Source organism: Canis lupus, chromosome 14, assembly GCF_048164855.1.
Source record: "Canis lupus baileyi chromosome 14, mCanLup2.hap1, whole genome shotgun sequence".
NCBI lineage: Eukaryota > Metazoa > Chordata > Mammalia > Carnivora > Canidae > Canis > Canis lupus.
In genome coordinates this window covers 60090643-60114752 of record NC_132851.1, presented here as the reverse complement: position 1 = coordinate 60114752, position 24110 = coordinate 60090643, and the positions used below count along the sequence as shown (strand labels likewise).

Here is a 24110-nt window from a genome sequence, read left to right as displayed (position 1 = left end):
CGCCAGAATCCTGCAGCCTGAGAAGGTACAGCCCTAAGCGCAGGCCTGCATCTGGCCCCACTTTCTCTCCCCACTCCCAGCTCCATCCTGCATTATGAGGGGCTTCATGCACATTCTTACTGACATCTCAGCCCCTAAGTCCAAGCTCTGATCATATCCATGAAAACATCTTCCCTGTGGCCATCCCTCGGGTCTACCTGGGTAAGACAGAGAGTATAGGTCTTGGAAGCAGCTTTGGGTCAGTGGGGTCCTTGGTCTATGGTCTAGAAAAGGGAAAGGGCTCGGGCTCCATGTGCCATATCCTATTGGGGGAGCACATCTGAAGCCAGTGAAGGGTCCTCTTAAGTGTGGGTCCAGGAGAGGGGCCTCATGGGAGAATGGAGGATGTTCCATGCTGGACGACAGCCCAGCTACAAAGGCCCTTCTTCACTTTTGTCTCACCTGTGATAGAGGTTCTCTGTCTCCTTCCTCCTTTGGACTTCTCATCCCTCTTGTCCACCCTTTGTTTCCTGTTTGAAACACCATCCTTCTTTCTCCCTTTTCCTCCCGCCCAGAATTAGCTAGTCTTTTGGAGGCACTCTGGATGGGATCCAGAATCTTTTCTGGCACTTGTCCTAAATGCTCATTTGAATCTGTTTTTTGTTTATAGTGTGTTTCATGAGAAAAAGCAGCACTTCACTACAAGTAAGAGAAACAGAGAGGGAAGTACCTAGAATGTAATTAGATTAATACTTCGAGATATGACTATGCTATAGGTATTATGTTTCCAAAGGATTACTTATTCAGTATTTTACAGAATAAACGTAAATAGTTGTTGACTTACAAATGCTGATAAACTATGAAAGAAGATATGAATTGAAGCAAAACGTGAAGGAACAAAACATCTATATATTTAATGATACAAAATGCTGAGTGCTTTGATTGTCAGGCACTAGTGTAAGCACTAATATATGTTGACTTATTCAATTATGTCAACCCTATGAGGCAGATAATATATCAGTATCAATTTTGTAGATGAAGAAACTGAGGCACAGAGAAGCCAGGTAATATTCCTAAGGTCAGATAGCCAGGACTGCAACTCGGGTAGTGTGGTTGCATGCTTACTTTGGTATTAAAAGCCATTAATATATATTCAGATGGAGAGTGGTCAAACTTTTAACTCTTCATCTTTAGAGATTAGCTCTTAGTTGCATCTGCAGAAGCAGAATTCAGTCAATTACCTTAGTGGTCCCTCTGAGTTTTCTTAGAAACTATCCTTGTAATAAAGCAGTGGTAAATTCCCTGGTTTTTCCCATGGCTGGAGTTTGTTCAGTTAGACTATGCTCACCCTATTTCTAGAATTTTCCATTTCCAATTGCTTTCCTTTCTCTGGGGGACTTACCCACTTTTCCATACCACTTGTTCATAAGACTTGCTCTTTACATTTAAAGTCAAGGAAGCTGAGAGCTGCAAAGGCTTAGTTCTTGTTCAGTCTAGTTTTTTGTTTTTTTTTTTGAGACAATACTTCCAAACTTTTTATCATGGTTTAAACATGTATCATAAATAGAAACTATTCTAGATAAACAATAGGAGGTTTGTTTATCTGTAGGTATATTTGGAATGGGACAACTGTTTGGAAGTTGTTTTTGTTGTTTGTTTTCTTAAGTAGTCTCCATGTCCAATGTGGGACTTGAACTCTGAGATCAAGAGTTTCCTGCTCTACCAACTGAGCCAGCCAGGAGCTCCTGGAAGTTATTTTTGTAACTATGTGAGTGTGATTATTTGAGATGTCACCCTTCTCTAAGGTTATCCGAAGTAAGCATAGATCCTTGAGTTTTGTCAAAGTCTGGGTGATTATCCATGTGCTTTGTTTTTTCAGTAAATAATTTACCCAGGTTCCTCACTAGTTATCAAATAAATCAGGTATAAAACAGTGATGGCTTATAAAAGATGTCAAAATATACTAAAGGAAAAAGGATACAGCCCTATTACTTGCTATTGACTTAGAGATTATGGATATTAGATTTCATTTAATCATGAGCTCCTTATTTGCCAAAGTGGCATTTTTTCATAAATGGGTTATAAAATAATGCATTTATTGAAATTTATGTGTAACTACAGGCTAATATCTCACAGAAAGTCTGCTTCTTGAAGTGTGAATTATTTGGTTTAAAACATCAGTCAGCACGCATAGACTTGTGATATTGATGACACTATCATACCTCAAGAATAGTAGGAACTTTATATTTGTCAGCAACATATCACAAAACTTTTTTGGGTTTCACGGTATTTCAGTGGCATTAATAGCAAGTACCATAGTACTCTCTTTTTGGATGCTTTTTTAATATTTAGTTTTAAGGTGCTATTGATTATAAGATGCAGCATCAATTTAAAAAGAACTTTACAAAGAAACATTTCAGCATATCAAACATGCACATCAACTGTGTGATTATATCTAGATTTTAGAAACATTACAGTGTGAAGAAATCTATGTCTTAGAATTGAAGCATTGTGGCAATTCTTACTGAAAAAATTAGTAATAAGAACAGCTGAAATGGTTAAATAACTCTCTCAAATACCATTTCTCCATTTTAATAATAATATTAATGATATAGATAGCATCAATTGAGAGTTTTCTATTTGCTAGACATTGCCAATGCTGACCATGGATAATCATATTTAATATTTACATTAATTCTTTCAGGTGGGTACCGTTGCTACCCATGTGTTAAAGACAGATTCAGTTTTCATGTTCAGAGATTAAACCTTAAGACTGGTATTTACCTATAAAATATGTGCATAATGGCCAAATGCCCATTTTCCATTTGTTACCCCAATTCACCTCTGTCATTGACCTACTGGCAAGATACAGAAAGCAAAAAGTTAAGACTTTTTGATAACTGTTTGTGGGTGCCTTGGTGAAGGAGGAGGCAATAACTGTATGAAAACCTTTTTGCTTAGGTTCAGTTTAGACTCTGCACAAGGATACCTTTTATCTAGTGGTATGGATTTGTGATTTGGTCACATATATGAGAGTGAATATAGGGCTCACCTTTTTGAGAACTATTTCGGTATTGACCATTAGCCTCTCATTGTAAATATTGTGCTGTGGGGAACAAAGAGAGTATGGGATTTCCCAAAGCTGGGAGACTTCTGTACTTGAGCCCTATCTTAGTTTGATTTCTTCCAAAAGCAGACTCTAAGATGAGGATCTGGGTGCAAGTATATTATTTGGGGGGTGGGGGAGGTAAATCGTAGGAAATAAGGTGAGGGAATAGGGAAATGGGACAGCAGAGAGAGGGAAGCCAGTCAAGACTGTGGTAATGAACAGATTACTATTTTGGGCAACTAGATTTTACTTCTACAGGAAACTTTCCAAAGATACTGTCTAGAACATACCTAGAATTGTCCACTGAACAAAAACAGCTAGTATAGTTCTCTGTGATATTCTGTCCTTTGTTGGTTGAGAATTGCTTCTAGCATGCCGTTGCTCCAGCATTTCCTGGCTAAGAATGCTCCAGTGGCCAGAGAAAGCCAGAGACACAGGAGATTGAGGTGGGGGTCATAGTCATTGGTGTATGGGAACTAGCCACCAAAGTTGCAGGCGACATCAGCAAAGGGCTGAGGGGATATGGGCAAGGTACCAGCAATGTCTGCCATAATATTCCTGAAATTGGAATCTAGAATTCAGTGAATCAGGGTGAGGTTGCTTCTAAATGACATCTCTTACCACAGAAGCTATGCTCAGGGTACTATGATAGTCCTTCCAATAAAAATGTGATGGAGCTGGAAACACATGCAGGCGGTATGGGTGTGAAACCCTCCACGGTACTCTCTCACTCAGATAAATCACCTTCGTTCTGGCTCAAGCTTTCACTGAGATAGCTTCAGGCTTCATCTATTTAAATCAGAAATGAAAGTGAGGGTGAGTGCATTCATTTTACTCAGATGAAGCAGAATCCATCATAATTGCAATTTGATGGCAAATGTAACATCTCTCTCAGCACTCCGTTCTTACCTTCACCATCTGGTTTTCTTTTCAGGGTCAGATTTCACAGAAGCCACACTCCCCTTTCCTAGCACCCAACAAGTCCTCCTTACCTTCTTTCAAAAACTATGTTGTGAGATGGGGAGCTGGGTGGCTCAGTCGGTTGAGCGCCCGACTCTTCATTTCAGCCCAGGTCATGATCTCGGCATCGTGATTTTGAGCCCCCTGTTTGGCTCCATGCCCAGTGGGGATCTGCTTCAAGGTTCTCTCTTTCTCTCTGCCCTTCCCCACCCCAATCAATCAATCAATCAATCAATAAGTAAAATCTTAAAACATTTTGTGAGAGTTACTAAGATGAGGGAAGAGGAGGAGTATCAGGGCTGAACAAATGAACAGAGGCCGAGTGGCCAGGTAAATTGACTAGTTCTGTGATTACTTCATCCTATCAGATTCATGGTGGAGGTGTGTGTGGGGGAGAAGGGATGTGATTCAAATTCACTCTCAACAAAATTAAAAATTACTGTAAGTCGTGGAGTTTTGGGGTCACTGAAGAGTATATAAAATCTCAAACATTGAATGTTCCCTTGCCAAAGGCTTATCGCAATGTTTCTGTCTGTGTTGGTCTAATGCGAGCCACGAGTGTGGGATGATGGTAGGATTTGCTGATTTTTGACATTTGGTATTTTAGCCATTCCATTTTATGATGTATAGTTCTATGTCTGACTTTATCTGAGAGGTAAGAAATAGACATAAAATGTCTACAGTAATTTTGACCTGTCTTATATGATATGAATTATTCCTTTGATTTTAGCTTTAGAGAATAAACTTGTGAGTCTATTTTATCTTTATTGGCTTGATGATTTGTTTCTGGAATTAGAATCTGACTTTGCTTAATATCTTACTAACACAGGGCAACATCTTTTATTTATATCATAAAAGGTGACAAACAGAAATGTGTTTTGATTAGCAGCTGCCCTCCAAGTCACCCCCACACAGAAACATTTCTCGTTAGAGTGAACCACTCCTCCTCGTTTAATCAAACTGGATACCATGTCCCTATTTGAAGTTGAAAGAATTTAAGGCTGCAATTTCAGCCTGAGTTTTATTTATGAACCAGTTGCCTGTGCAGTATGCATGGGCATTTGAAATTAGTAATAATGAGTTGAATACATACGTATTTAGAACAATGTGTGGACCATTTCCTGACTTTTCTTGTGGTTAAGGCAGACTAGGACAGCAGCAGCTTCCTACAGCTGCCATTACCATTCTACATTTCTCTTTTATTGCCCATCAAACATGTATAGATTTAATGACCTGGAGAGGGATCAGTGAAATTCTTCACAGCACTGCATGTTTATTAATGGGCCTCCTGTTCATTGTGATGTGTTAGTGTCAGGATTATGCCAGTGGTATTGCAGGAGGCAATTAAGGGTTTCTTTATTCCCGATAAAAAGGAAATTAGTCACTGATCAGCAACACAGAGCAGCTCAACATCTTGGCAAGTGCATGAGGGAAGGGGGAAAGCAAGGGCTACAAAGAGGGTAGAAGGTAGGGAGATGGTTGATGAGTTTGCTCTATTAGAGGACATGTCAAGGAGGAACAGGAAGATGAAAGAATGGAAAATAATGAAAGCAAAAAAGAATTGGAAAACGGACTGGAATGGGGGTCTTTACCATGGTTCTTCAGTTTCTTTGGCAAGGAGGACATTAGATCGATTTGATTAAATTTTTTTCAATCCCGTTCAAGAGGAACTTCTTGATCCAACTATTTTTGAGTCTATGGAGGTTCCTTGGGGGCTGTAAGAATACTTCAAGTTTCATCTTTGCCTTTAAATAATAGCAGCAGCAAACAAACAAACCAACAAACTTAGGGTTGATTGAGGGTTGGGGCTAGAGGGCCATCATCTGACTCAAGTATTTGACAAGCATTTATTGAGGAATCATACCATGTGACTCTAGCACTAATTTACCTATATTATGGAGTGAATTGTCTCCCCCAAATTTATGTGTTGATGTTCTAATCCTCCAGTGTTTCAAAATCTGACTGTGTTTGGAGATAGGGTCTTTAAAGAAATAATTAAGGTTAAATGAGGGCATTAGGGTGAGCCCCTATTCCAATATGACTGGTGTCCTCATATGAAGACAAGATTAGGATGTGGACCTACAAAGGGAAGACCATACAAAGACACAGGGAAATAGTGACTATTCCAAGCCAAGGAGAGAGGCCTCAGAAGAAACCAACACTGTTCACACCTTGATCTTGGTTTCTAGCCTCCAGAAATGTGAAAAAATACATTTCTACTGTTGAAGCCACCTAGTCCATGGTATGTTGTTATGGTAGCCTTAACAAATCAATACAACCCTGAAAGGGAGGAACTATAATCCTATTCTAAGGTGAAACTGAGGTTCAGGAAGTTACGCAAGTAGTCTGGATTTACAAAACTAGTACGATTTCAGAACTTGGATCAGAAATAATCCCCGTCATTGAAAACAAGCATTAAGAACCTCAGCACCAGAATTGCTAAAAGAATCTTGAAAATTCTTTTTGAAATTAAAAAAAAACATTTTAAAAAAGATTTTATTTATTTATTCATGAGAAACAGAGAGAAAGAGGCAGAGACAGAGGCAGAGGGAGAAGCAGGCTCCATGCAAAGAGCCTGATGTGGGACTCAACCCCGGGACTATGGATCACACCCTGGGCAGAAGGCAGACGCCCAACCATTGAGCTACCCAGGCGTCCCGAGAGTCTTGAAATTTTAATCAACAGTTAAACTTTATATGTAAATGGTTAAAAGTCAACTCAAGCAAAGTGAGGATTCTTAAAAACCTATATACAATGAGAATAGAATGTCTTTACTCATTCATTTCTAACCTACGGTATCACATTCAGATCCCAGGATCATACTTCTTAGAAAAACACAAACGCATAAGAACTTGTTCCAAAGAGAGGGAGTCAAAGATGACTGAACGACTCTGCAACATGCCACATCAAAAACAGTCTAAAGGGGCTACGAGTGCCTTTCTAAAGATAGCTATCCTCATTTGAAAAGAAAAGAGAGAATAGAATGTTCTGAATGAGTCTACAGGAAAGAAATAAGACCAACCTCTTGGGATAGATTTAGTTTCAAACATGGGCAGCTGAGTCACAGGAAAAAAAAGTCTTTAAGGACTTTTTGGGGGTGTTTTGGGAGTAGGACAATATTTGCTTTGCTCACCTTTATCATAAAACACGAGTGGATTTCTAGCCTTAAATTACTGGTGCCACATCTTGGAAGGCAGTTCTGGATGTGTTATCCCAAATTCCATCTGTATTCAACACCAGCAAGGCAACTGTGAGGGGCTCACTTTGAATTTCACCTGGCTGGGCCATAGGCCAAGAGTCACTCCACACCTAGTGGTGCCAGTTGGCTCTCTAGTGGCTAATTAAGAGAAAAATTGTTCCCTTGGGGCCAAGTTTCTGTCTCCTAAATAATTCTATAGCCTCTCTCATTCACAAGATGGAAAAGATCTGTTCATAAGAGCATGTGGATACTCTGTGATTAGGTAGAGTGTATAGTATTAAGTACAGAAATACGGGCCTCGAGTGGAAAATGGGAATCAAAACCTTGTGCATAGGTGGGCATCCCCACAGAAATGGTAAATACAGAATGTCAAAATTAAGCTCTTGCTTTCATCCTTTTTCTTCTTAGGACAAGCCAGGAGATCAGGGCGCCTCTGTATTCCCTGATGGACAGACAGGCAGCCTCAGGTCCCTACCAGCTCACCATTCCTGGGGAGGAGTGCCAGGTCCAACACTGCCAGTTACCAGGTTGGTGAGTCCTTATTTTTGGTTCAAGCCATGTCTTCCAAGTTCCCTTCATTTGGTATTAAAGTTGATATTTTGATTCTTCTTCGGCCATTTCTTTGTTTTACTTCCCAAATTATTCAATTTGAGAAACTTGGGCGAGGAAGTGACATTCTGATTTTGGAGACCCTTCAGAGATTTCAGTAGGGACCCAGAAATAAGGTCCAACGTGAAGCTGTTCTGCTATTATACCATAAATATCAACTATTATGCTGTTAAAGTGTATGACTTTTCGTTTGGGTCAAGAGGGACTTTAGATCTGAAAATCTCTGTGATTTTAAGAATTTCTCCTTTGACTTTAATGGATTTCAAGAAAATGTTCATTATGTGTAGAGTTAGCAATCTGTCAGCGAGGCAAGACTATGACTTTAGAAGCTCTGAGCAATGCGAGACTTTGATGCTGTGCCCCTTCCCCTCCCTATGTGCTAAAAACTTAAAAAACAGTGTTTGAATGATAGAGTAATAGTAATGACAAGCTTGTACAGCATTTATTGTGTATCAAACACTCTGGTAAATGTTCTTCATAAATTAATTTATTCATTTCTTAGAGCAAATCATGACATAGGTACTATTTTTATGTCTATTTTATAGTTCATGGTAGGTCTGGGATGCAGTTCTAAGTGGATTGACTTCAGAGTCCGTGCACTTAATCATTATACTATGCTGCTGCTGCTAATAATAATAGTAGTAGTAGTAGTAATAATAATAGTCTAAGAGTGTTCAACAAAGTACTTTTTTCTCCATGATAAATCTGCTGGTCTTTATTTTGAAATATATAATTCACATATTGAATTCTTAAAAATCAGTCTCCTCCCTGCCCTACCGCAACTCCCTCCCCACCCCCCATTTTGGTGCTCTTGTTTTGCTTGGATGTTAAGCATATTCTTAGTTATTGGATAATCTAACAGAGGCCCTGAGTGAAGACTTGAGTTATCTGGGCTGTGTATAAATATAACAAAATGTAATAGGAATGTCTATTGGGTGGAAGAGAATACACTGCATTCTTTGCCTCCAAAGCCAAAAGAGGAGCAAGTGACTCATGAATCTCTTGACTTCTTTTGTAGCACTTTGAATTCACATAATTAAAAAAAAAAAAAAATCAGCCTGAGAGGTCTCTTACCTTCTAAGCCATTCAGCAAGCTGCCTTCCTTTCAACATAATGAGCCATAATTACTCAATGATCTTTCAAAGGGCAAGTATCTCTGGGACCCTAAGATCTCCTTTACAAAGGCTTCCTCAGGTTTGATTTGCTAATCCCCTTAGTTAAACCACAGTTATTCCTTTTGGAGATCAAAACTGCTGCAACTACAGTGGGCTTTTAAATAAGGGGCTAAAAATGTTATAAAGGTTATCTGAAATCTATTTGGGAACATTCCTCTATACTTTATATCTACATAATCTATTGTTCTATCCATGAAGGTGGAAGCAGAACTGAGCCTGACCTCAGGCAGACAAAGAAAAATTTGCTGTCAGCTTCTTGTTGAATGACAAAATCCCTGAGGCAAAACTCTCTTAAGTTTTTATTTAATTTGTGTTGTACCTACAGCACAACCCTTCTTTGCTGTGTCAAGAATTTATTGAGTTGTAATTAGACTGTCTGAGGGGCAACTACATTCCAAGCTGAGACCTCTTGTGGATTACCCAAGAGCTAGACTAAAATGGGGGATGAAAAGTGATGGAGAGAGAGAAAGAGAGAGAGAGAGAGAGAGAGAGAGAGAGAGAGGAAGAAGAAGAGAGAGTGAGGTGGAGAGATTTATAGAATTTGATATGTGCTATTGCGAAATAAGAGCCTACTTTCATATGGTGGTCATGTACAAGGGGCTTGATGTTACATAGAACCCAGCAGTCCCACAAGAAGTGGTCTCATTCTTACTATTATAGATTTATTTTTCTATCCTTTGGTTGCCCCAAGCTCCGTGATTCCTACATATGTTCCTTTTTTCTTTCCTCCAGCGTTACTAAATTATTATGTTCAATTACCATTATTTTAAGGGTCCTATCTATTTTCAGATTCCAAGTATTGCGCAAATTCGTGGCACTAAGATTTTTATCATAGTCTTGTCTCAGCTTCCAATCTGTTGAGTAGCAACAGCCCTTGCATTAACATTTAGAGTAGCCTCGCTGACATGATGACCCAGCCGCTTGCCATACAAATGTAATCAAATCTATTAACGCCTTTATAGATCAAGTTTATTTCTTCTTTATGGAAAGTAGTTGAGGAGAAATGGTACAGAGGAACAAAGGGGTTGGCATCTAGTGGGTATAGATGAGGGAGTTTACCCCTTCCAATTGCCACACAAATCACAAGGAGCGGTTTTTGTTGTTTAGCAATAAACTCTTGAGCTGAAACTTGGACTGAATGTAATTTTCTTTGGGGTGAGATAAGGATGGGTAGGGAAATTAGTTGTTTGGGAAGAAAGGCATATAAAAAGAAAGAATTTTTTTTTTTACAATTTCTGGCTAGAATCTCATGGGACTCCCTGCTCTAATAATTGCTATTAAGGTCCACTGTCTTGTCTAAGATAATTCTGAAATCAGCACTACAGGGAAAAAGGGTTTATTTGCACTTACACGTGTGGAAGGGTATTTTGTACATCATGAGCTTGGATTGGATCCAAGTTTGTGCTGAAATGTATATTTTTTATATAGAGTAGAAAAACTTTTAAGTATCCAGGCAGAAAAAGGGAGATGGGTGATGGAATTCATTGACTAGGATTCAGAGCCTTATAGTTCTATGGATAAATTTGTAGGCTCTCCATGACGTGGCAACATGTGTCCACTAGAGGTCAGTAAAAGGCAAGGGGTGAGAAACTTCTCCAGCAGGGCGCTAGCTTCCCCTACACCCAGGTGGGTTTCTCGGTTTTAACACTCACATTTGAAAAGCTTTCTTTTAAAGATGACTAAAATGTGGTATTCAAGGTTTCCTGGGAGAGGAGAGCAAAATAAAGAACTCCATCTCCAAAAGAAGTGAAACTGAAAAAAAAAAAAAAAAAAAAAAAAGGTTTGAAGAAGTTACATAGCAGAAAACCTTTCTTAGGCCTTTGTTACCTCAGAATGAACAGGGCTATTTTCCATCGCTGATCTTTTGGATGTGGGTTTAAGCAGGTGTACTAAAGCCTATTGCACGCCTTAGTGGGAAGGAAGCTCTCTGCTGCGATTCCAACAGCACATTTTCCGAACCTTGATGGCATTTGTTGCATTGTTTACTATTTTTTTTCTAGTACATGTTTTCCTCTTGTACTAGTTTGCAAGCTTCTTGATGACAGGAATCAGATCTCGGGCATTTAAAAATCCTCAATACTTGAAAAAAATCCTCAGTACTTGGCCACTGCTTGACTAGAACGTTGTAGGTCACCTAAAAAGTTTGTGGAACATATATGAATCATGCATAATGTGTTCTTTATTATTATTTGCAAAGTACAGTAGTATTTGTGTAGATGTGTGTGCTTGGAGGGGTCTTTGTCATTCTCTAGAAGATTTAAAGTGGATAAACATCCATATACTACCTTTCTTCTCATAAAACTAACCAAAATGATAATGTCTCAATTTTATCTGTTTGCTTTTCCATTTCTGATGAAATTCAGAACTAAAAATGGATGTCTCTCTGAGATATAAAATGCAGGAGAAAAAAAGATCACTGTTACTTTAACCGCAACCAGTTTTCTGCATAAAGTCAAGATGGATTTCAGAGCTTTTCAAATTGATGGGTGTTAGTCTGGCAAGCAGTGAATTCTGGCCCTCAATTCTCGAGTTGTCAGACTATTTCACAGACCTGCTGCATGATGGAAGGCTATTGAATATTACTCAGACATTGACCATTATGTTCTTTTCTTCCGCCAAGCATTAGGCACTTTCCCTTTAAGGTGAGCTGTTTCCCCCTGACTTTGTGTGTTTAGAAGTCCTATAGAGGAAGCAGGTACCCAATCTGAAATCCAGAGCACTCTCAGCTTTGGCATCCACATCTTTCATGGTAGGTGGCTCAATGTGGTGCCTTTGAACACACGGCCCCAGTGGGAGCCCTATTATCTGCTAAATATTTCTGGAAATGTTTATTCAGAACATGGAGCACAGCAGGCTGCCCCCCTACTCCTACACTGACAGCTAAGCCTTTGAAATGGCAAATGCATAGACCTCCTGAGCGCCTCTACTTGGCCCCTGCTGTTGACATTTTCAAAGTTAACATATAAAATGATTCCATTGAAATAATATTTTTGAAGATCTTACTGCCTAAACTTTATCAAGATTCACAAATTAGCTCTAGGATGACATTTGACTTAGGTAGAGAGTATGAGTTTTAAAATGAATATCTGATAGATTATACTCAAACTAAGCCCATTATGATACCCAGAACATATTGTTAAGCCTCCCATTATTCACTTGAGGCTGTTTCTTAAAAATTTTCTGGTGTTATTTCCAGACACATAATCCTAATTCACTGGAGCTAGTTGACCCTGCAGAGACCTTCTAGTAAAACAGTATCTTCATTTTAGAGGTGAAGTAGTCAAGGTTCTTAGAAGGTATCTGAAATGACTCTAGAGATGGACATTCAAACTTTTTGAGGTAACTTTTCCCTCAACAATTTAATTAACTTGGTCTATGTATGATCATTGAGAATGATATAGATAGTATCTGATTACATCACAAAATTACACCATCTCAGGTTCATAGGGCAGGCATGATGGATAGAGTCAAATAGCATCATTTCTGATTAAACCATTCACCTTTCTATACCTTGTATTTTCCTTTCTAGTCTTGAAAGGAGGTGAATGTGGGAAAAGAAATGTCATATGTATAAAAAGAAAAAAATCTGATTCCAGGGTATAGGTAAGTGGGGAGTAGGGGCAGAAGGAGTAAGATGGGCTTCTGCACATTGTCTCCTTCAAAGCTTCTCCCAAGAAGTGTATACAAAAAGTAGTAGTGAGCTGGTTAAGCAAAGCAAAAGTTCCTTGGCGATAGTGGAAAAGAGATTGTTTTAGTGTTGGTGGAGAGAGCTAATCCAAGAATCCAAGGCACTGTCTCAGTGCCATAGATAATGCACTTTCTGTTCATTTCAACTCAAAAAATGCTTATTTTATGTTTCAGGCAGGCATTGGATATATATACCAGTGAACAAAATAGAGTCTCTGTTCCCATAGAATTTACATTCTTATGGGAGGAGATAGACACTGAACAAATAAGAGATGAGAAGTGCTAACCAAGGAATGTTAAGCAGGACAAAGGAGATAAAGAGGGATGGCAGGGGTGGGGTGACATTTTGTAATGAATGGTTGTCTTGGGTATTCCCATGGGGACTTCAAAAGGTGTCCAAGGAGCTGCAACATTGCTTAGGCTTTCCTCAGGAGAACAGTGTGTCGGGGCAGATAGGAAATTGGATTTTCTGTCACTTGTATGGCCATTCAGTGGGTCAACCTGTGCCAGCCAAGATACTATACCTTTGCCTCAGGACCAGCCTCCCCACTCCTTCTGCTGCACCCTGAAATGAACTTGTGTGGTCTCTGTGACTGCTCATGTCTCCCATGTGACATTGGTGGTATTGGCCTAGTTTGGCTCTTTGTGAGTCAAACTGAATTTAACTGTTATTAAACCCATTTCTGGCAAATGAGGCTCAAAGGGTATTTGACTTGGGTTGAGATCCTGGTTGAGAACCTGGAACAAAAAGGTATAGCAACTAAATCCATGACTATTCTTGTCATATTATTCAAGAGATTTTCTTGAGATGGAGAGTCAGTTAGGTGAAGACTTCCTCTTCTATTTATGTTTTCTTTTTTTTTTTTTTTAAGATTTTATTTATTTATTTATTCATGATAAACACAGAGAGAAAGAGTGAGAGCCAGAGACACACAGGCAGAGAGAGAAGCAGGCTCCATGCAGGGAGCCTGATGCGGGACTTGGTCTCGGGACTCCAGGATTGCATCCTGGGCCAAAGGCAGGTGCTAAACTGCTGAGCCACCCAGGGATCCCCCCCGCCAAAGAATCTTCTAAATAATATTGAGGGTTTTTTTTGTTTTGTTTTGTTTTGTTTTGTTCAGTAGGTCTCTGCATTCAATAAGCATTTAATCAACACAAAGCTTACTATAGCTACTGTTTGGGGAGGGCTTTGTCCCTTCTTAAAAGGTAGGATACCCTGGAAAGTGTGAGACATTAATGTTTACCAGCTGTTTATACTTATTCTTGTTAAGCTTCACATTTTTGTCTGTGACAGTGTTTGGTGGAGGGAGGGGTTATGGGGAAGTGAAGAGAACTTGATTTTACAGAGCAAGAGAAGGTACAGTGATGAGGCCCATGGGAATGGAGAACAGGAGACAAATTCCTAATTTTGGTGAAGACCAAGATGTTCTTTTGATTGTATTATTCTGATCTTCACTGTCTTAGTATCTTAACTCATGCCTCTATACACATATGATCTACAAAATAGTCAATAACTGGAATGGCACTGGAACCAACCAATCAGAACAGACACCAACGACACCCAGTACTACTGAACCCAAGGGGATTTCTTGGTTATAAAAATAAGTTGAGAAAGGGAAATTAGGAGTGAGTCATTAATAAACACATAAGACTGAAGCAAATATAATGACCTAAACAATGGGGTATATCCTCCCTGGTCTTAGTCCTGAGGTAAGTTGTGCTGGCCACCTTTGTGTTTTTATGGCAGTTGTCTTTCTCTTACATCATGCTTCCTGTTTTTAAACTTGTGACTGTTTTGTAAATACAATAACATAGTGATTGTTTAACAATATATCTGCTGGTGTGCCTAGTGTTGACTGATGACTCTCATTTGTAATAAAATTTTGAATCTCAAGGATATTTGAAAATTTACTATATTCATGTAGTGTCGTATTTAATTTGCACTGAAAAATTAAGATGTCTTTCCAGTATCAAAGCAGATGCTCAATTAGTATTTGTTAGATGAAAATTTATGAAAGCAAGAAGCAAGCAAGCAGAGCTCAGATGGATCATGTCCATAAAGTATTCCTGACTGCCTAAGCTGGATGTGATTTCTCCCTTCTCTGATTTTCCATTGCCCTCTTGTTTGTATTTGTTACCTCATGCAATTCGTTTTCTCATAAACGCACACACAATGCCATTTTCTCAAACGAATTACAAGATTGCAGAGTGTTTTATACTTTTTTATACCACCCATACTCTTTTGGTAATGAAAAGTTGAATTGGGAAGAGGGGATGGGAGAGACAGGGAGACTTGGTGGTGTGATTTGATAATGGCCTCAACTAATATGGTAACAGTAGGAATGAAAGAGAAGGGGAGATAAAAGAAGCATAATAAAAGAATCACTCAAACTTCGTAATTGGATATGGGAAGATGGGGAGAAGGAAGAGTCATAGCTAACTTCGGATTTTGAGCCTTTAAAGTATTAGGGTTCTTGGACCTAAGGTCTTTCACAAGCAATGTTGTAAAGCTGGTGCTGTTTTACTCACGGAATATGAGCTGATATAGAGGGCTTAGCAGTTGCTTTTCAACCTGGAATGAGTTTACAGTTCAGCCAAGGTTACACAGCTAGTAAAAGGCTGAGTAGGGATTATGAACTCAGGGAGTCTGGCTCCAGGGCATGCTTTCTGGCCACTGTGCTGTGTAGCCTCTTGTATTAAATGAGATAAGGCGTATGAAACTTGCAAACTTGAAAGCTGCATACAAATGTTACTTCAAATAAACATTATGGGAAGTTTGTGTTATTGGAACTGAGACTCAAAGCATGAGGAGCAGTCAGTGGCAGATGAAGAGGGTTACAAAGGAAAATAGAGAGGTCACAGAGGGCAGGTGGTTCCACAAAGGCACAGTGGGTAGCCTAACATGTGGGAGAGGGAAGGAGAATGTATGTAGCTAGTAAACAACCTGACCAAACCTTTGCCCAGTCAGTTCAGTGAAAATGGAAACCTGGGGAGAGCATTTACTCTTAGAAATTTGATCCCAGAGTTCTCAAAAACACTTTGGATCAGAGAGAGGGGGACAATGACTTGGGGTTTGCAGCTCAAATATTTCTTCCACCTGCCACACATGCACACAATATCTTTGGCTAATCAGTTAGGATAAGGCTTATCCCAGAGCCTGCTTTTGCAGGCTCTATCCTTGGAATTGTTTCTAAATGTAAAGTAGGAAGTGATCTTTTGTTTGAGCTGCAGAATATAAGAGCCGGGAGTCCAAGATTCAGCATTCAAAATGCAAGTGATGTCCTCAGAGACTATCACAGCATAAATAGAATTCCTAAATGCAGAGGGCAAGGATTCTGCATGGCCCACATACACAAAAGAACCAACAGGGTAGCAGTTGGGAATCAATTCTGTTAAACGCAAAATACAATAGGGAGCAACACTACATTGTTGCAGAGGCATTCTTAATTAAACAATTCAAATGTGCTTTTAATTCCTGCTAAAATGAGGAGCAGAGAGAAGGCAAATGGGCAGCATTTGGTGTTAAATGTCATGCCTTGGAAAGTACAGAGTGTTAGAGGAGCCTAGACAGGGCCAAACTGGTAAGAACACAGAGCATAGGGTAGCCAAAGACGGGAGTAGGGTCAGATCGTGCAAAAAGCCTTTTAAGCCATGGTAAGGAATTAGGATCTTATTCTTAAGAAAATAGGTAGCCATCGGAAGATGAAGAAGAAATTGCATCTTCAGTTTAGTGTTGGAAAGGGAGAAAGAATTGTTCAGGATGATGAAATTAAGAGGCCATTACAATAATCTCTGCAGGAGACAATGATGGCTAACACTTGGGGTGCCTCGCTGGCTGCGTCCATAGAGTGTGTGACTCTTGATCTCAGGATTATAAATTCAAGCCTCACATTGGGTGTAGAGATTACTTAAAAATAAAATCTGTAGAAAAAGATGGCAACACTTAACTAGTACTTAATATGTGATAGTCATTCTTCTAAGCTACTTTAGAGAAAACGTGTGTTTATACATAATAACTCATTCAATGCCATGATGATACAGTAGATGGTGTTTTTATACCCCTCACACTACAGATGATGAGACTGAGGAACAGAGAGGTTAAGAAACATGCCAATGTCACACATTTAATGGTATAACTGAGATTTGAACTCAAGCAATGTTTTTTTTTCCTTTTTAAAGATTTTTATTATTTATTCATGAGAGAGAGAGAGAGAGAGAGAGGCAGAGACACACACAGGCAGAGGGAGAAGCAGGCTCCATGCAGGGAGCCTGACGTGGGACTCGATCCTGGGTCTCCAGGATCACGCCCTGGGCTGAAGGTGGTGCTAAACCACTGAGCCACTCGGGATGCCCCTCAAGCAATGTTTTTAATAACTACAATACACTCTCTGACTAAGATAGTCTTATTGGGGGGCCCCACGTCGGGCTCCCAGCATGGAGCCTGCTTCTCCCTCTGCCTATGTTTCTGCCTCTCTCTCTCTCTCTCTGTGTCTGTCATGAATAAATAAATAAAATCTTTTTTAAAAAAAGATAGTCTTATTGGAGATGATAAGAAGTAAACTGAGTCAAAAAGTAAGCAAGAGATCCAGCACTTGGTGATTCACTGGAGCAGTGGAGCTAAGGACTTTGGTTCGAATATATTGAAATTGAAGGGCCTTGGGTCAGTCAAAGGAAGTTAACAATTGCAAAAAAGGGCTAGAAGGATCTGGGTTGGAGCTCCCTATTTGAAAGCTTCCAGAGTGGGAGAAATTCAGCAGGGTGAGTGTGAAGTGAAGAATGGAGAAAGATGAGGGCCTGGTCCATAATCTTGAGTTCTCTTCACATTCAAGGACACATAGAAGAATAGGAATCTACCGGATGCCTGGGAAGGAGTAGCCAGAGAAGAAAAGGAGATGAGGACAGTGGGTGTCACAGAAGATGAGGTAAATGAATTTCAAGAGGCAAGGGTGGCCGTATGAGCAAGATGACAAAGATTTAGCCCTAATAATATCAGAGCTGTATACTCACTAGTTTAAACAATATTTATTCATTTATTTGAGGGGTGTTGGGGACGAGGGACAGAGGGGCAGAGACAGACTCTTAAGCAGACTCCATGCCCAGCTTAGAGCCCAACACAAGGCTGGGTCTCACAACCCTGAGATCATGACGTGAGCCGAAATCAAGAGTCAGATGCTTAACCAACTGGGCACTCAGGTGGACACTCCTAAACAATACTTTGAGGAGGTTTGGAAAAAATAGAAGAAAAAGATTTGAGAGATGATTAGTTTTTAATGTAAGTATGCTTAGCATGTGTAAATGCTGAGAGAGACGGAGTCAGGGTCAAGTTGTAGTCAGAAGACAGAGGAATAAACAGTGTAGCTGTTTCTAGATGTATTAGTGAAAATAAAGCTAAACTGCTCCAACAAAAAGACCTTAAAATGCAATAGCTCAAACAAAACCACCCTTTATTTATTCCCCGGTCACACTGTAGGGCAGCTCCTTTGCTAGGCATCTCTATTCCCCAAGGACATTCAAGGATCTAAGTTTTTTTGAACCTGTGTTTTCTTGCTCCCCCAGGGCATTGTTTTGTGGATGGTGGGTCTCCACGGAGTCCTTTTCTGTCTGAGGGAAAGAGAAACAGTACAGAGGAGGTATCCTTGTTGTCTTAAGATGCTGGCCAGGAGATACATATCACGTCTGCCAACTACGTCAGGTGACCACACCTACCTGCAAGGGAGGTAGGAAACGGCTATCTAGCAAGTCACATGGTTTCCCTACAATTTTATTTCCGTGTGAGAAGGATGTTGGGGGGTGGGTGTTGCAATTTACAGTCTTCTCATAAGAGGAAGGGATCAAGGATAAGTTGAGAAATATATATTCTCCAAATCAAATATCTCTTCAATTTAAATGCTTTTCCGGAGTTAGGAGGAAAGCAATCTGATTGAGCGAATTCAAAACGAATATGTTCCTTATTGGAAGCCCATCACCTTTTGGGAAATATTTGCCTTATTTAAGGAGAGTGCTAGAGAGAATATTGAGACTTTTAATTTAGAAAACAAAAGTATCCCCAAGAACATTTGCCTAATAATAAGAGGTAAAAGTTCTAAGCCAGGTAGAGCTTTAAAAGAGAATCAGCTGTTAGATAAGACACATATTTGGGGAATAAAAACTTTCTCTGATCACCTCAAATATAACACCAGGTTCTGGTGTTACCACCTCTTATGCCTGCCTCTGAATCGACAACTGGCTTTTGTCCTTAGACCTACTGAAGTTGACTATTCCTTTAGGCCAGTTGTCATGAATGTGACAATAGGAATGCAGCAAAGGTTGATGAAAGTAAAAAAAAAAAAAAAAATTTTTTAAGAACACAAAATATATCTTGATCATTGTACAAATAAGTTAATTTTACCACTGTCAACTTCCCTTCTGATTTCATTATGGTAAATTATAACATTATTATTTCTAACTGGTGGTCATTTATCTGACATCCTCATTACCCAAAACAAAGCAGAGAAATGATGTAGGAAAATATCTGAACATTAAAATGAATGTCACAAAATTCATGCAGTAAAACTCATGTACTTTTCTTACAGGAGAATTTCTGGCTTCCCTTTCACTCCTTTTTCGCACATGGTTTGCACAGGCTGGATTGTCTGGAGTAGGGCCGCAGATGAGATAGGAAGCAAGCTAGAGGCAGGTGTATTGAGAGTATAAGGGATTGATGAGAATAAGTCAGCAAGGAAAAGCAATGTAGAAATAAGTGTAATGCCACATGAATGGGACTCTTGAGTCTTGAGGATATGGAGCTGACATTCAGCTCCATATCCTTTAATAATTTCTGAGGTCATGACCAATACAAGTATCAGAATAGGAATTCATGATCGTAATGGTTCTGGAATAGTGTAACTGTAGGGTTGTTTAAAATGGAAGCAAGTAAAGTGTTAAAACACTTTTTAGGTATTTTAAGGTATAAAATCAATAGCAAGTCTCTCTCCCGCTCAGAATGAATTTTTATCAAAAGACTCAGAAGATGAGTAAATTATATTATATCTATTATGCTTTGTGTCCTGGAAACAGTGAAGGAAGGAAAAAATATTTTTTCTCTCTTCTCTGGATGAGACAAATTTCTCAAGTAGATAAAAATTGTCCATCACATTTCTATTTCCTTTCCTTGCTTCAACTTAATGTTTTATTTTTATTTTTATTTTTAGAGAGAGGGAGAGAGAGAGAGAAAGAAAGAGAGCGAGAGTGCACAAGCAAGTGCAAGGAGAAGGGAAAGGAGGAGGCGGAGGAGCAGAGGGCTCAGAGGGGAAAGAGAGAATCTCAAGCAGGCTCCACACCCAGCAAGGAGCCCAATGAAAGGCTCAGTCTCCTGACCCTGGGATCATGACTTGAGCCGAAATCAAGAGTCAGATGCTTAACCATCTGAGCCACCAGGTACTCGGCCTCAATTTAATATTTTTGACCTTGAAGGGATTCTCATTACAGATTCTATGCCGTCATTCTGCACTAAGCCCCTGACTATGGCACGTCAACACCTCCCCTCCACATCACCCCCTACTTCCCCAAGGGCCACCCTTGGCCACTAAGTGCTCCAGTGACTAGAACTGGGCCTGGCACCTAAAAGCATTCATTATGTCTAAATGAATGAGTGAAAGAATATATGAATAAATGAAAACAAAAAGTTCCCTATGCCTCTAATTGTCTTCATATTTTCTCTAGAATTAAAATTCGTTAATTCAAACACTTTCCAGGAGTTAGGAGGAAGGCAATCTGATTGAATTGATGCAGTATGAAAATGTTCATGATTGAAAGCCTATTAATCTTTTGTGAAGCATTTGCATTGCTAAGGAGAGTGCTTGATAATCCAAATGAATACCTAACTCATGGAATTTTAGGCAGAGGAACAAGGTGAGACTACAAAAAAACAGGCAGGTTTAGTAACGATATTGGGCTGAAGAGAACTGATTAGGGCAGATTAACCTTACCTGGGAATCTGTTTGCTTCCAGGGTGAGAGTCATTAAAGCTGCCTCTACCTTTTAAAATGTCTTTTTACCTTCTCTTCCGAACCAGTAGGTTCTCTATGAGCACATAAATGTTTTCTGGACTGCTTTTATGTTCCAGTAAAGTAGAGCATAGGACTAGAGTGATGACAGCCCTTTGTATGGATGGGCCATTTCTAAGTCAGAGACCGTTTGCCCGAGAGATAGATTTAGGTCTTTGTTATGGAGGATGTTGGTTTTGGCAGAGCAGTTCAAGTTCAAATGTAGAAACTTGAATGGCTTGTGTAGGGATGCTTCACACATCTAAGATCAATCTCTGGATGACCCCCGGGAATTTAAGACTAGACTTTGTCTGGATTGGAGTGATGGGTGTGTGTGTGTGAAGGGGGAGGCTGGAAAGAGTGCAGTTTGGGATGCACAAAAAGATACATACAAGATTGGCCATGGATCGTCCTCTGTCTTTGGAGAAAAAGTCAGCCCTTCTTTCCTGCCTTCCCCCCACCCTGCTCCTTTTCTGCCTCCATCTTTCCTACCCTTCATGTAACAATATTTATGGGTCACCTTCCTTCTGTGTGGCTGGCCTCTTTCCTACATTTTGTTGCATTTGGATATTATGTTCTGAGGGCATACCATTTGGAGTCACTAAGACCTCAGTTTTGCTTGATTTTCCTATAATTAACCAATCCTCAGTGGTTGGTGGTTGTTTTGTAATCCTAGGTGTTAATAGGTTAATTCCTTAATAATAATGAAGAAGGAATTCTCAGTTCTTTTATGCCTTATCAAGTAAGACTTGTCCTTCTACTCAGGGTATCAAAGCAATGAAATCTTTGATGAAGATTCTTTTCCGTAGGTTTCTCAATGAGAAGACTAAATTGAGAAGAGGCAGCAAAATAGGACTTGAGCAAAAATTTGACTAATTATTCACCAATCCGTATTGCATGTTTTTAATGTTCTTCCATAGCCTAAGATTGAGTTTGGGATTCGGATGTGTATTTTTTGTTATTATTGTTTGTTTTTGATCTATTTCTTTTTGATTCTGGAGTGCCTTTTATTTATTTTATTGTTACTGTTATTTTTTAAAAGATTTTATTTATTTGACAGAGAGAGAGAGCACAAGTAGGGGAGTGGCAGGCAGAGGGAAAGGGAGAAGCAGGCTCCCCATGGAGCAGGGAGCCCGCTGTGGGGCTCAATCTCAGGACCCTGGGATCATGACCTGAGCTGAAGACAGTTGCTTAACTGAGCCACCCAGGCACCCCTGGAGTGCCTTTTAGACTATAATAACGACTAACATTTATTGAGCTCTTGCTGGGTGCCCGGCATTGCACGGAATACTTCACAATGACCCTGAAGTGAAGTAGGTACTGTTACTATCAACACTTTAGGGATGGGAAAACAAAGTTGAGAAAGGCCAAGTTATTTTCCCATGCTCATACAGGTAGTAGGTAATGAGACCTGTTTTAGAAGCCCAAAGCCCCACCCTCTGCAATACACTACATCTTCTCTGTGATTCTAAGAATGTAGAGAATTGGGCATAAGAATTTAGAATAAGAGTAAAATCTAGGGGCGCCCGGGTGGCTCAGCTGATTAAGCATCTGCTTGTTGGTTAAGCGTCAGCCTTGGGCTCAGGTCATGATCCCGGGGTCCGGGGATTGAGCCTTGCATTGGTTTCCCTGCCCCACAGGGTGCCTGCTTCTCCCTCTCCCTCTGCTGCTGCCCCTGCTTGTGCTCTCTCTCTCTCAAATAAATAAATAAAATCTTTAAAAAAAAGTAATATCTATGTCTAGGTGTATCTCATTAACCATAACATGTACATTTTTCAAGGTTTTGTTCATGTTTTGGGGACATGAATAAAATTAGTAGAAGGGCTAAAATCTATTCTACCTTAAACTGAGATTTTTCTCCTGTATCAGGAAGAAGAGGCCGGTAAGAACTGTCCTGGTATTTTTTCCTCTTTTGCTATTGCTATTCTGAGCAAGAGCGAGATGGGTTTCTGACCTCTTTTTCTTGCTTTCTACTTAAATAGTATCCTCTGACAGCCAGATAGAGATTAGTCAGTGTAAGAAAAATCAAAGCTATTTTCTATTTGAAAAGGTTACTGAGGTAAATTATTTTTTCTCTTCTGGAGCTCTTTTAAACAAACTACACACACACACACACACACACACACACACACACACACACACAAACACACAGTTTCATTCCAGAAAAATTAGAAACCTCTGGAGAAGTTTAAGGCCGGAATAGATTCTCTCACCTGCCTAAACATAGAAAGTAAAGCAGATAATCTTTGTTCTCTTAGAACTCTGATTTTTTCCTCTGTAGAGGTTACTGTCCAGTTCTGTGGACAATGCATAGAATCACAATAAAAGACTTTAGTTTCTGTCCTAAGACCTTTGATAATATGGCAAAGCAATGATCTTAGTCATGCCTTTCACATTTGAAAAACAAAAGTTAAGGTTTGCTGGGTTAAGGCCGCACATTTTAAGAACCACATAAAATCGTGTTTCCTTTATGGTTCAAGTTATTTCTTTGGGAATAAGCTAAGACTTTGTAGAAAATGGCTAACAGTTTGAAGTGCCTAGGAAAATAGGAAGTTGTCCTTACTAAACATATAATGATCTCATTTCTCTTTCTTTTTTTTTTTTTTAAAGGTGGCCTTTTATTTTATTTATTTATGATAGTCACACACACAGAGAGAGAGAGAGAGAGAGAGGCAGAGACATAGGCAGAAGGAGAAGCAGGCTCCATGCACCGGGAGCCCGACGTGGGATTCGATCCCGGGTCTCCAGGATCGCGCCCTGGGCCAAAGGCAGGCGCCAAACCGCTGCGCCACCCAGGGATCCCTCTCATTTCTCTTTCAAATAGCATAGATGATACGGTAAACCCTCATCTGTATTTCTTTGCTATTGTGAGAGGTAGAACAATGGTCCCCGGAACTGTGACTGTTAGTTTATGTGGGAAGAAGGATTTTGCTGATGTGATTAAGTTAAGGGTCCAGGGATAAGGAGATTATCCTGGATTATCTAACTGGGCCTGTATGATCCTAATGCTCCTTATGTGTGAAAGAGGGAGGCAGGAGACAGTGTGGGTTAGAGGTGGACATTGGAAGATACTCCAGCACTGGATTTGAAGATAGAGAAAGGAACCATGAGCTGGGGAATGGAGGCAACCTCTGAATGCTGGAAAAGGTAAGGAAATGGATTTTCCCCTGGAGCCTTCAAAAAGAACACAATCCTGCTGATATATGGACTTGAGCCCACTGCTATCTATGGTCTGAATATTTATGGCTCCCCAAATCCACATATTAAAATCCCCACACCCACTGTAATAGTACTAGGAGGTGAGGACTTTGGGAGGTCATTAGGTGTTGAGGGTGAAGCCCTCAAGAGTGGGAATAGTGCTTACATAA

At 39.8% G+C, this 24110-nt stretch overlaps 1 long non-coding RNA gene across 1 annotated transcript; it reads left to right on the top strand.

The window, feature by feature from the left end:
* The first annotated feature begins 8 nt into the window (after positions 1 to 8).
* Positions 9 to 18959, top strand: LOC140604145 (uncharacterized). The gene is made up of 4 exons (XR_012007173.1): positions 9 to 201; positions 7656 to 7774; positions 17548 to 17640; positions 18275 to 18959. It is a non-coding gene; the product is annotated as an uncharacterized lncRNA (long non-coding RNA).
* Positions 18960 to 24110: the final 5151 nt, after the last annotated feature.